Source organism: Mchenga conophoros, linkage group LG12, assembly GCF_057382185.1.
Source record: "Mchenga conophoros isolate Kocher_MC1m ecotype Shallow Benthic linkage group LG12, M_conophoros_male_GT1.1, whole genome shotgun sequence".
NCBI lineage: Eukaryota > Metazoa > Chordata > Actinopteri > Cichliformes > Cichlidae > Mchenga > Mchenga conophoros.
Genome location: NC_140537.1, coordinates 7552071 through 7563865, shown reverse-complemented (window position 1 = coordinate 7563865; position 11795 = coordinate 7552071). Strand labels below are relative to the sequence as shown.

The 11795-nt window shown below is 38.4% G+C and overlaps 1 long non-coding RNA gene across 3 annotated transcripts; it reads right to left on the bottom strand.

The window, feature by feature from the left end:
• Positions 1–2555: 2555 nt before the first annotated feature.
• Positions 2556–5639, bottom strand: LOC146562072 (uncharacterized). Of its 3 annotated transcripts, none has more exons than XR_014894604.1 (5): positions 5604–5639; positions 4869–5482; positions 4360–4501; positions 3911–3998; positions 2556–3323 (listed from the first exon to the last, which is right to left on the bottom strand). It is a non-coding gene; the product is annotated as an uncharacterized LOC146562072 (long non-coding RNA). The 3 variants fall into 3 exon arrangements; XR_014894605.1 differs by having other exon boundaries at positions 4869–4904; positions 5350–5631; XR_014894603.1 differs by having other exon boundaries at positions 4869–5631.
• Positions 5640–11795: the final 6156 nt, after the last annotated feature.

Below are 11795 nucleotides of genomic sequence, written 5' to 3'. Positions count from 1 at the left end.
AAAACAGCCCATCTGTCACCAACAGCAATGCTGCCTTCAAAGTCACTTAAATCACCCTTTTTTTTTTCTGGCATGTGATTGGCTGATTAGATATTTGCATTCACAAGCAGCTGAATAGGTTAGTGCAGGGGTCAGCAACCTGCGGCTCTTTAGTCCTTTTAGTGCGGCTCTGCGTGGTTTGGGAAAATAAATTATTTTTTTAAGTAATTAGCTGAAGTGTATTTTATTTATGTTAGTTTTTTTTAACTTGTAGTTCTAAATTGGAAGATTACTGTGATATTGAAATATAAATATAAAATTATATTCTATTACAGTTTTTTCTGAATGCCTAAGCACATTTTTTGTAACTATTGGCTAATTTTGCAAAACTCTTCACACAAATAAGAAAACCTGTCACCCAATAATCAAAACATTGTAGTTCTCTTGCAAAAGCAAACACAGCTAGATTAACTCTTCACACCTTCGTAAAAATGGTGTTTCCGTATCAAACAGTACACACAAGCCATCATCTACTAAGCACACAATGCGCCAACTGCACACTGATGGTATGAATACAAAACACATCTGGCTTTTGCTTTCTCTGTGCACAAGGTAGGCTATGTCAGTTTGAGCTCATACTTCTGTCATAGATCCATAAGCATAGAGGGATCCAAACGTCAAGTACTGGTGTACTTGAAACACATCAAAACAAACACAAGTGTTCATTTCCAAGTATAGGATTATTTGCAATCGCCATAATGACTATATGGGTTACTTGGTCTGCAGTGAACATGCTTCCTCTGCCCCCAGCATCTGGTCATCTAGCAATTCTGTAAAGTAACAATTTCAGTATTTTTACATCAATGGTATTGGTGTGTTTCTCATTGGCATATGGCAGTGCTACAAATCTTTGTGCGAAGTGACTGTACTAACCGATTCTCATTTCAAGATGTCCTTATGGTACTTGCTACAGTGTAGCGGCTCGAGTTAGGCTGGACCCGTTGGCCAGCTACCCTCAGGGTCATTCCACGGTTGATTACATGGTTGATTACATGGTCCACTATTGTCATCAGCAATTCTATTTCTTACTCTTCCTACCCTTCCTCTCCCCCCTCCTCATCTTCCTCTCCCCCCTCCTCGTCTTCCTCTTGCTCCTCCTTGTCCTTGTCATCCTCTTCATCCTACTTCTTCACCTCCACGTCCTCTTCCTCGGCCTCCTCTACTTCTCACTCTTTCTGCTCCCTCCATTGTACTCCGCACACACAGCTTACCTGTATTACAGTTTTTTTCAGTCGCTAACAAGCGTTTGTCCAAACAGTTGTCACATTTGCAAAACTCTAAACACAATTAGCACAGCATCGGTCTGTTGTGGCCATACCATTCACACATTTCATGTCGTGTTCACCCAATATGCAGTCAGTGAACACATTTCCACAATGCTTACATTTTCTTAACAGACAAGCTATACCTCCCAACAAAATTATGGACTGTTTTTGTAGTATCTACGAATGTTAACACACAACATCCCACAATAGCAAAAACAATATTCCAAACCTTAGATACAGTATAAAAACCTCTGATTCTGCAATGATATCAGTACAAAAACAATATCAATATCAAAAATATATCTCAGCTGATAATAAACAAACAACTGAATAATTGAGACACAGCTTATTTATGTTGGGTAAATTGGGCCAACCACAGCTTCTTCCATTCTGGCTTAGACTCAGTGGGGTTTATAAGGCAAGACCTTGAGGAGTGATGTTTTTGGAAACAAAAAAAAGACAAACACTGTAATGTCTGGTCGAGGAAGAGCACTGAAAAAAATATGTTGTTGGATTTACTTAATTCAATGGTGGACATTTGTTGCACACAGATGTTTTGCTTTGGCAGCAACTTAAACAATTGAGTTAAATTAACACAATTTATTCATGTTCAATAAATCTGTGCAATTTGTGTTGATAAAATGTGACTTAAACATGTTTTGATGAAGTAATTTGAGCTCTTGAAATATTTTAATCCTTCACAATTTTCTCACTTTATCCCAACACCATTCAATAACTTTTACCCAATACTACTTGGTCACTTAAATGCTACATGTTATCTTCAAATTACATTTTGCTATTATATTCTAGTATCAAATACACAATTTTCAAATGGAGGCCTTATAACAGATTATATTGTTCTCTTCCAAGATGGTTGCTGGCATCCACCAGTAACCTTTCAAAACAAAATGTCTAATTTCACTGCATTGACAGTAGGTAAAGAATTAAACTGACATTACTCCACTACTGAATCTATATAAATCAACAGTTAAATAATGTCAGTTCTTCCGTGTTCTCTGGAATCAATCACAGCAAAGAAATTAGACTGTTTCTTTTGAAAAATGTTGGGAAAGAACAAATCAAAACATTCTATTTAAGGCCTCTGACGTCAAGATTCAGTTAAACAACAATTATAACTAAACAATTTGAGGTAATGTTAGTTTCCATTAACATTAAATTAGGTTACTGAATTGGCAAACACCTTCCTATTAACATTACCCATTTTACCCCAATAACTAAAGAAATTAGCACTTGCAGGTCAAAACCTTTATTCAAGAGATGCAAAAATAACATTGATACAGTGACTGTCAAAAATTACAGCACTGATCATACTGTGACATCTTGGTTCAAAACAGCACACTTAGAAATATTCAACGTTCTTTACTTCAACTGAATGAAACTGAAAATACCATTTCACACGACCCATATGGGATATTTAGACTGCATAACTGTTCATGCTACATCTCTTCACTAGTAAAAGAAAGAAAAAATACAAAGAGAAATTTAAAAATGCTGCCAAAATGCTGTACAGAGCAAAAGGAAGAACAAACAACAACAAGAAAAACGGCTCGTCCTCATGGCAGTTGCAGAGTATATAAAAATGAACCCTGCGATCTGTTCCTGGAATTGAGCTTCAAAAATGCAGCAGAACAAGTGTGAGATTTAAATGTCCTCTCACCTAGAGCTGATCAGCTTGCATGCATAACAGTGAGCTTTCCTTGCAGGAGCAGTTTTGTCTTAGTTGTGAGTTTTTCTTGAGAGCTGAGTTGCATCCAACTCCATTACCACCGTTTGAATCACCTCAAAAGTGTAGCAGAGTTGTGATGGGTAACTCATATTGAAGGAATAAAAAAGGTCCAAACAGCATGGCTACTGCAAAGGTCACGTTATCCAGATCTTGAAGAACTACTATACCCTCGATGATGATGCCAACATCAGAAAAGTCATTGCCTGGTGCATCCTCTGGAGACAGATGTTCATTGTGGTTTTCTCAATCTGTGCAGTGGCCTCAGTCAAGTCCTGGTTAAACACAAAACATTTCTTTAAGATTCCTTTTTAAACTCATCTCTTTTGAATCTACCAGTTCTAATGTTAGAGTAATTTAAACCAATGCAAGCAACATAGTAAATAGCTATAGCCAAAGAGTGGCCTGCCATGCTGCCATTCATGGTCTAACAGAGTTTCTAAGACAGAGTGAAAAACATAATAATTTCAAATGCTTTACATTAGTTTTTGTTAGAAAGACACCGGCCCATCAGAAATCCAGGTTATGTCACTCAGAAGATGTTAGAATTTAGACTTTCAGCCCCACAATTTGGTTAGCTGTTGGTCTTTTTTTTTTTCCAAACAAAAGCTAATGTAAATATTGGTGGGATTTTCCTTTGTTCACTAGAATGACAAATTTAAAGTTTTTTCACACTGATGTGACCCCTAATATAAGGGGGTGGGGCCTCAAGGGGGGGCGGCCGAGTTCGCTACCAGGCCTCATGTGAACTTCAAATTATTAAAGAGGACTACTGGTCCTAACCAGTCCAATGAGGATCAAGTGGATAACTAAATGCATTTTTAAATGTTGCAAAGCCACAATCTACTCATAAAACACTCACCATGAACTCCTGCACCAAGATGTTGCAATTGTCTTTCACACAGATGTGGAGCACTTTGATGAGACTCCCTTTGAGCATTAATGTCATCCTAAAGTATTATAACAAAGAAAACAGAGATTTGTGAACTTTTCAGTAGCACAGAAGAAAATGATCCCAGACCAAAACTTAAACCAGTCAACATGCAACACCAGCATCTACAAAGAAATATCAAAAGTTCCTGTTTGACATCAACTTTATGGATATATAGTTTCCAGAACATTTATTTTTTTAAAAAGATAAATTTTTCTCAGTGGGCCAGTAAATGCATAACGAAAATTATGGCATCCTTTCGGTGGAATCAGTACTCACGGGTAATAGTTGACTGTTTCAATGGATGCAGCATAAAAATCTTTTACTGACCTAATGCAATACATATACACTTTGTAGTTAAAGAATTTTAAAGTTCTTACTGTCATCATGGCAGCTACATCCTTTAGCTTTGTGCCCTGTTCCCCCAAACACTTTCAGCAGACTGTCAGAGAGAAACTCAGCTCCGTCAGAAACCTTGACTGTAAAGGCAAGGTTGGGATGCACTGGAATGCTGCATTTCATCTAAAATGACATATAATTATTTTGAAATAACAGCAGGCACTGTGCTTGGTTAATCAGTAATGTTTTGTTGAATAAAAACTGTGTTTCCAGATCTTATGGGATTAAAAAAATCCAAAGATGTTTGTTTCTGATTTGTAACCCAAGAACCCACAAGTTACAACCTCATTTTAGTTCAAGTGTGCATTAATGTGAGTCCAGTAATCACCTTTCTGACAATACATACAGGTTAAACCTATGGCAGATTTTGGATTTCTCAGTTGTATTAATAGGGTGGTCTATTTGAGTATGCATGCACCTAATAATTATAAAAAACCTATTATAATTAAGTTACAGAAACCTTAAGCGAAAATAGAATATACTTTCTTACCATAACACCTTGAACCCACAATCCATCAGCTGACTCCTGGTGAAATGCAGAATAGAGGTAATCTCTCAATGTGCAGCAAAAAAAAAAACAAAAACAAAAGGACAGCAGGTGAGGGCAGGAGGGGTAGGGATGTAAGCTAGCATAATGCCGCTGATGATATTAGCTAAAGCTGTTCAATGTCCAAAATCTCACTAACACCACGGTGCAGTAAATACACAATGTAACTGAAGAGTCAGTTGGCAAATCTATTCACACAGAAAACCAAATTATGTTGTGAGTGCCTCGTAATTAGGTTTAATGTGATATTACGGCTCTTGTGCCAAAGACAAATTCAAATGAAAAAGCGCCAATTCTTTGACAACAGATAAAACAGCAAATAAGCTAACGGCTCTTTTTTAGCATGTTACATGGCGGCACTCTAGACGTTTAACTACATTTGGCTGAAATATGGTAAATATTAATTCAAAAAATCAAGACATACCAAAAAACGTAGAGTTGGCTGCTCGACTTGACTGAGATGGATGCATTTTTTAAACCACGATCCAAAGCCCGCGAGATGAAATCACGCGTGGTTTCACGAGATTTAACGTTGCTATCTTATTGACTTACTTCACCTGAACATGATATGAACATTTTAATACACCCTTTCTGCATATCATGTAGTTTTTACACTATATAGTTACATTTATCTTTAAAACATGAGGCAATTGTGTTAAATACATGCAAGATGCTTACATAAATCCAAGAGATGGCCAGTCCCTTTTTTTCAGTGAGTAAGAGCAAGGGGCCCAGGGAGAAGAGCAGGCCCAAGGAGAGGGCAAGGTAGAGGTGTAAGAATGCGTGGTGGTGGCATTCCAAGGGCTGCAAGAACAGTAGTCAGTGATGAAATTCGTGCCACTATCATTGACCATGTAATCAACCATGGTCTTTCACTAAGAGAGGCTGGTGAAAGAGTGCAGCCCAATTTGAGGCGGTCAACGGTTGCCTCCATTATACGCATCTTTCAACAAACCAACAGGTAAGTATTGCATTTTACATGGATTGTTTCTATTCTCACTTGACATGTCAATATGGTCATACAGTAATGCATATGTTGAATTTTTTGTCTTTCTAAAGAATGCAACGTCTTCCACCCTCTGGGGGAAGAGGAAAGCTCCTCAGTAATGATCAGGAGCTTGCCATTGTAGAAATGGTTACTGCAAATAATGCAATAAAACTGCGTGAAATTCAAACTAGAATTGTGGCGGACCATGAGATATTTGACAATATCGATAGAATCAGCCTCACAACCATTACGCGGACATTGTCCAAACACAGAGTGCGGATGAAGCAGCTCTACACTGTTCCCTTTGAGAGGAACAGTGAGAGGGTCAAGGAGCTACGACGACAATATGTCCAGGTATAGTGTATATTCAATCCAATGTCCAGTTCTATAAGCTTTGCACTTTGCAAGTAGGTAACCTACACAATACTAGGTTACAGTACAGTATGGTATACAGTAATAACATGACTTACATAAACTTTGTTTCAGAGAGTTATGGAATTGGAGGCCAACCAGGCCCCTCATGAATTCATAGACATCGATGAGGCAGGATTCAATCTGGCCAAAAGGCGTCGACGTGGACGAAATGTAATTGGAAAAAGGGCCACAGTTGATGTGCCAGGACAGAGAGGGGCAAACATTACCATGTGTGCAGCAATTGCAAATGCAGGATTACTCCTTCACAGATGTCAGGTTGGACCCTATAATACAGAGCGCTTGCTTGCCTTTCTCAATGATCTCCACCAGCGCTTGGTTCCAGAGCAGGGTCAGCTGGGTGAAAACATGAGGACCTTTGTAATTACCTGGGACAATGTGGCTTTCCATCACTTGCAAGCAATAACAACATGGTTTGAAGTCCACCCAAGACTGGTAAGTCTCTTCCTTCCACCCTATTCACCTTTCCTCAACCCCATAGAGGAGTTCTTTTCTGCATGGAGGTGGAAGGTTTATGACCATCAGCCACATGACCAGATGTCCCTCCTTGAAGCCATGGATGCCGGCTCCAGGGACATCACAGTTGACGATTGCCAAGGGTGGATCCGACATACCAGGCGGTTTTATCCCAGGTGCATCGACTTGGATAACATCAGATGTGATGTTGATGAAAACATGTGGCCTAACCCTGAAGATCGCAGAGATTAGATGCAACTTTTTTGCCTTTTTTTAGCCCCCCTCCCCCCCTTTTTATCTTGGCTTTTTGCTGTTGTTTTTTTGTTCAGAATGCTCTTGTGTGTTTCATGGATATTTTGTTCACTGTAAGCAATACTGTAAAACTTTCTCTGTCCTATCATACTGTGTTTCTACTGTACCTCCTGTAGTAAACAGTAAAGAAACAAAAACTTGTTTGCTTTTTACTGGAATGCTTTTGAATGTGAACATTACTGTACATGTGGACATACAGTTACCAACCAAGACATTTCTGGTGTCAAAATGGTGGATTGCATGTTTCGCATGCAAATACCTGTAAAACTGAAACATAAAAGTCTATGCAGTTTTTGTAATGTCAATAATAGCCAGTATTTTGAAACCTGGTGTACTTTGATTGACTGCATGTACCTTGTGGAGTGAAAACAAGTGTTATTCTTTGACAGACTAATTTCATTTTGAGTCAGATTTATAGTGTTTTTGTACAGTTAGTGTGTGCAGAGAAAGATGTGTTCTATTTTGAAATGAAGAGTTAGTATATATTTAACAAAATGTATTTTTGAGAAGGAAATTATCCATTTGGCCAATTGTGTTTTTGTAGGTGTGAGTCTGTGTTAAGAGTTTAGAAAAAGTATCTGAAGTATGGGTAGGCGCTTGTTAGCGATTGAAAAAAACTGTATAGTGCTTAGGCTGATTGCAAAGTGAACTAATTATCTAAAAAAGTTTTCACATGTGAAAGTGTGCCAGACAGTTGGCAAATTAGTGTTAATGATAGCCATACATGTGTATACTTTTGCTAGGAGTGTGTTGGAAATTTGGTAATTGAGTGTTGTGCAGTGAATTGTGCCTACCGTTTTGCAAAGTGTGTGTTACAAAATTGCAAACTGAGTGCAAAGCAGTTTATGTGCTTTTAGTTTTGCAAACTCAGTGAGTGGTTTTGCTATAAGTCTGAATAGTTTTAGAGATTGTGCTACAGGAATCACAGTTAGGGTTTAAGCATTCAGAAAAAACTGTAAGTTTAGAGGTTTACACATCACATCATTATAATCATTGAGCCTGTCTGACTTTAATCGTCCACTTGATGGCGCAGTAGAGCCAATGAATCGTCACAATGCTTCGAACCATGAGTCGACCAGTTGGATGGAAAGCTTCAGTTCATCACAAGGCTTCATCTCACCATCACTAATGAAAGCTCTTATAATTTGGCTGCTATTAGAGACCATTGATTTAGTCTCTCTTTGGTTACTACGTGGATCTTTTTTCAGACAAATTAATGAAAAAAAATATAATAAATGGAAAAACAGAGTACAAATGTGGACAGTTAACTGGATATTACAGCGCGATTTCAGTGCATAAATACATAAATACAGGTCTGAGACGTAAGTGGTGCAATATTGATAGAGCTCACATGACTCCGTCCTGTTCGTATCCCAGAAATCCACCAGGATTTTAGTGCCTCATATACTGCACAGGTCATTGGCACACCTGAGATTCAGGACGACATGCTAAGCAGTGCTGTGTCACCATCAATAATACACCATATTAATGCAAGGTACAATTACAGCTGGGCTCCGCCACATTTTATTTTAACAGAGGAAATAAAATATGCAGAGCTAGCTGAGTTGGTTGAAATTCAGTTGCTACTTTAAGAGAATTTCATACAAGAATAATTGAAGATAAAATAGGTTATTAAAGCTGTCATCATTGCTTCAGTGCCATATTCTCTCTGCTGTAACTCCGATTTGAAGAGGGCTTGTTTAGGCAACAACTCAGAGCACTATACGATCACTGCCGGTCACTTAGGTGATTTGTTATAAATGTGAAAACAGCTATGCAGGTTTAATGCAAGGAAGTCTTTACTCAGTGTTTGGCATGGGTCCTAAATGAAGGAGGGGTAGTCTGTCAGTCACTGCATTCCTCACCTGCATGGGAAACTTCCCAAACTGGAAGTTATCAGAAACATTGGAGACAATACTGAATCCACCAGAGACAGCTGGGACAGGTCCTAGTCATTACCATACAGAAAAGAACGGATTTATTTCAGTTCAGTTCAAATTAATAAGGTGAAGAAAAAACAGAGACTGCATCTTATGTGTTTTCTATTCTATTCTAGTAGTTTTAGAATCCAATAACTACACAAACAATCATGGCAGTGAGGTGTGGAGGGCCAGGAGTGACAAAATGAATGAATTAAATATGCCATTAATTATTGAATTAAATGTTTCATTATTTAATTAAATGCCCATTCACTTCACTAGTGTTTGTAGTTGTTGTTGAGAAATGCCCACTGAAAGAATGGCCACCAGGGCAAGTGCCTGTAATCGGATTACAGTAACTCGTTACTTGTAACGCATTACTGCCCATCTCTGTTGAGAACAAATAATGTAAATGAATAATAGTGTTCAAATTGTTCGTTAAAACTCTGCATATCTCAGAAAAACTAAAAAAAAATCAGCTTTCTTCACTCACTTCTTTACAATGCAGCCATTACAGTCTTCTTTGATTGGTCGCTGCAGGATTGCCATTCTTCTCATGTTTAGTTTTTTTTCCTATCAGTGCTTTAATTCTATGAAATAAATTTTTCAAAGTCACTTTTTGCTTTCACTAGCTTGTTTTTAGTGTCCCACTTTTGGATCTTCTGAACTCACTCTGATTAAAGTTGTCATTGTACTAATGTTATTCATGTGCAGCTGACTTCACAGCTGTGTGTGGGGTTTTTTTTTTGCTTTTTTGCAACTTTTTGTGATATCTAAATGTTTAACCTGTTCAATAACATTATTACTATTCAGTGATTATTATATATGATTATCACTTGGCTACGTGAACATACATAAATCTGTTCAATCTCAGCGACACAAGCATGTCTTCATGCGCACACACAGTTTCTACTCCCATTCATTCAGGTTTATATTTACAACTTTTACAGGACGAATGGACAGCCATCACTTTAAGGAAAAACAAAGAGAGAGAGAGAGAGATTATAAGTTCAGGGCAGGTCAGTTTTTATAGAAATGCATAGATGTGTGTTGTACTTCCATCTGGCTTATTACTTTCTAATGCAGGGGAAAGACATTGGCAAAGAAACACCTACTACATAAATAGTTTGATTTGAAGTTGCTCTTTTGAGTCCTCTCTATTGACTCTGACATCCTGCTGTTAACAGTTTCATGGTATTGCTTTGTTTGCTTTAAACAAACCTCACAGGGTGGTAGAATATGTCTGCGGTGCAGAGGTCCTTGGATCGCCTCTCTGTTGTCTTTGTTGACAGCAATGAAGGTGGTGAAAGAACTGCTCACTCCTGATTGGACACTGAGCTGCACCACCTTCTCCTTCACTCCTCCATCTTGCTGTCCTCTGAGCTCTCTCTCCTTCATCTCCAGGGAACGAAACAGAGTGCAAGCACCCAACCTGTGGACTGTTAATCTGCAGACAAGGAAGAAAACATTTACAGTTCTAATGTTTCCTATTTTTGCTACATTTGTGCATCACTGACTTTTCTGTTTTTCTGTACTGAGGGTGCATTCTTTTTATATTAGAATTAGTAGAGTTACAGAGGGTATATAGAGTGTGAACATAAAATAAGAGCTTGATTAGGCTGTAGAAACGGATGAAAATCCAGTAAAGTGAAGAGTGTGTGTGTGTGTGTGTGTGTGTGTCTGGCAGGAAGTGAAGCAGGAAGTCTGAATATAGCTTGTGAGCTTGTGAGAGACGTTTCAAAAGGAAAACAGAGGAATTAGAGAGTGAAAGTGCTAAGAAATAGTAATGAAAATGATATTAAATAAATGTCTTAGTGTGTTAATACAGGTGCCCATGGACTTGGCTCAACCTCAGATGAGTACAGCGGCAAAATGATAGATTAACATAATTGGAACGAAAAACAGGCCAGGCTTTGGCTGAAATTTTACAGCTTCACCTCTCATCCTGCCCTTATCCTGAGAAGAAGCTTAAAGGACAGTCAATCTCCTGATGAAGACAGAAAACAGACAGAACAACACCGTAGATTTGAAGAATTAACAGCAGGCAGAAGACAGTACAACTGACCTAAAACACTGAAGGGTCCAGCAGCATGTATGTTAATGGAACATGTGCTCTGAATTACAAGCTGGAAAGAGTACCAGTGACATGACTGTGTGAAAGCACTGCATTGGACTGTCTGAGTTCATATTTGCCATGCTGGGAGTTAACCGCCAAGAAAAGACTGAAAAGATGAAGAGAGAATGAACAGAGAAGAAGAAACGGCTGATTTGGGCCTGTGTTTGATTTGGGAGGCCACACAGGAAGCTGTGAGAAGAGGGGACGAGGACCGGTGAGAGGTGAAGGCTGGACGTGTTCAAGTGAAAGTATAGGAAAATTGGGTTGAAAATTGAGGCTGAACTTGTGGGGTTTAGAAATGTCCAGAGCATCGCAACAGAAAGGTGAATTAAAAAAAAGAGAGAGAGCGGGATGAAGAAATAAATAAACTAATAATACATAAATGAATAGAAAAATCTTTTGTATATGGCGCGGTGCTGTGGGCACCTAAGTCTTTGATAGTGTAGAATTTTCAAGTCAATACCATGGTTGCATCTACTGAAAATCTCTGTGAAGCTTAAATCTCAATGACCTTGACTTCAAGGTCAGAGGTCAACTTTTCTGAAAATCAGAGGAGTTTCACATTCATAACACAGGTATGTCTACTAGGAGGCTGAAGGGTAGCTCTATATATTTATAAACAATCAAAAACAACAATTATTACGCAA